Below are 2,281 nucleotides of genomic sequence, written 5' to 3'. Positions count from 1 at the left end.
TTTTATAGACTGGCTGCTTGGTCTTCCAGTCTTATTTAAGTTATTGTATTATTATCCTTCCTAGTAGGACCCTAATTAATTAATCATACAGAAGTGATTCTTTGTTTAGTCCATGAAGTTAAATTGAGGTCTGTAGCCAGTAGAGCTGGAGTGTTGTCCAAGGCGTGGCTGTCCCGCCAGGCTGTGCAATCTGACAGAACATCTGAGGGGCGCAGGGCAGAGATATCAAAGGCAAGAGGCAGAGATTCAGGACAGATGTATCTGCGATTTGCCATCGACTGGGCAAAGGGGAGGAAATCAGACCCAAAAAACCACCCAGGTTAGAGTAATTTGTCAGACCTTGTTTTAAGGTCTTAACTTGGAATGTTACCCTAGCCTACGAAGGGGCTCACGAACCTCCCTCCCCTGAGAGTGACTTTGGCAGCTGGGAAAGGTCCCTTTGGTGAGCGGAGCATACCATCAGGGCATCTGGAAACCCATGTGCCAGGGAGCACATTGGTCTTTTATTCCTCGATGCTTTATGTTTATTTTCTTGTGCAGTGTTGACAGGTGGACCAAGCAGAGATAATAAGGAAAGAGTATGTGGACACTCTTGGAGAAATGCTCCCCGGAAGGTCTTAACACCCTTGCTCTCATTTTTGCAGGAGTGTCAAGGTGGAGTGGGGTCATTGCTTATATGGCATATGGTGTTGGTAACTGGACGCTTTCATAGCCAAACCCCCTCCCCCTCACCTTTTCCTTCCCAGTCTGGCCGTATAGTTGGAGGACAAAAGTTAGCGACATGACCTTTACGATCATGGGTACCTGGAAGGCAAGGCAGGTTCAGAGGAGCTTGAAGTGGCCTTCTCCCTTTGACACATTCTCCAGGGATTTATTTACCTGTTTACTTGACCCCTTAGAAGGCTCCAGGAAATTTGTTTCCAACAGGTGACCTCTAGCTCTTATGGGTGTAGGTCACATGAGTGGCTAGGAAGCAGCAGTGGCTGCCTACTAGATGGGCAAGTCCATGGGGAATGGTGTAAGGGTAGGAAAGAAGCAAACAAGGATACAACTTTAACAGAGGGTGGACAGAAAAGGGGGTGGAAGTTCCAGAAAGATAAAAAAGATGGGGAGGGTATAAGAAAAGGCCTAAGATCCACTCCTGGAGTTCCTGGGTGGTGCAAACGGTTAGACACGCTGAGCTTACTAAACAAAAGGTTGGAGGTTCGAGTTCACCCAGAGGTGCCTCAGAAGAAAGACTTGGCTATTTGCTTCTGAAAAATCAGCCATTGAAAACCCTGTGGAGCACAGTTCTACTATGACACACATGGAGTTGGAATCGACTGGGGGGCAACTGAACTGGTTAAGATCAGCTGAGAGAACTTCTCACACGTCAACTCATTCGACGTAAACAAGAGCCCTTTCAGTGGGTACTATGCTCATCTTTTCCCCCCTGGCAAAGAGCTACTGGCTCAAGGTCACATGGCTATGAGCAGTGAGGCTGGGATTTGAACCCCATTCTGCTGGCTGAAAAAGCCCAAGCGCTCAACCAGGAAGCCCATATCGTCTCAACTTTGCTTATGCACTGAGGCTCCTCTCAGAGGCCCAGGCTCCATCGTGCCCTCTCCTGCACTCCTGCCATCTGTTCTCTCCCTTCCTGTCTGAGTTTGGGTACCACATGGCATTTGGCCTTCCAACATGCTTCTACCCCAGAGGCTCTGCCTAGCTGGGCCAGCCTTGGCCAGCCTGGCTGGGCCCCTCCTGGGACCATGCTAATGTGCTGCATCCTGTGAGCGTGCCTGCTTCTTGACATTTGTCTGGATGCTTCTGGAGCACAAAGAATGACTGCCAGGGTCCTTGGGGGCCCTCACATTCCTACTGCTGGCCAGAACTGTCTCCAAATGCCTGTCGGGTTGTGAAGGCGAAGAGTTGTGTCTAACATCTGCAGAAATCAGGCTAGGTCAGAGGAGCTCAGCGTGCAGATAGAAGAAAATTGCATTGGAAAGAAACAAGCTGCAAATAACCTGTAAAGGCCAGAGCACGGCCCTGCTGGCTTTGCTCTGCATTTGGTGAGATGTCTCAAGATATTTTTCAAAGGCCTTGAATTTGGCCAAAGCTTAAATGTCCTTTGCCAAATGTTTTCTTGGCCTTAATTTTTAAAAGTCAAGATGATTTTGAAGGCCATCTCCTCTGCTCTTTCTAATTCATTTTCTCCGACACATCACAAGGCTGGCTGATGACCGAGTGCTGTTTCTAAGACCAGATTTTAGGTAGCAGAGGCCAAGTCAGGAAAGATTTGGTC

This window comes from Elephas maximus, chromosome 3, assembly GCF_024166365.1.
Source record: "Elephas maximus indicus isolate mEleMax1 chromosome 3, mEleMax1 primary haplotype, whole genome shotgun sequence".
Classification (NCBI taxonomy): domain Eukaryota; kingdom Metazoa; phylum Chordata; class Mammalia; order Proboscidea; family Elephantidae; genus Elephas; species Elephas maximus.
The sequence above is the reverse complement of the archived record's forward strand: the minus strand, read 5'-3'. Positions refer to the sequence as shown.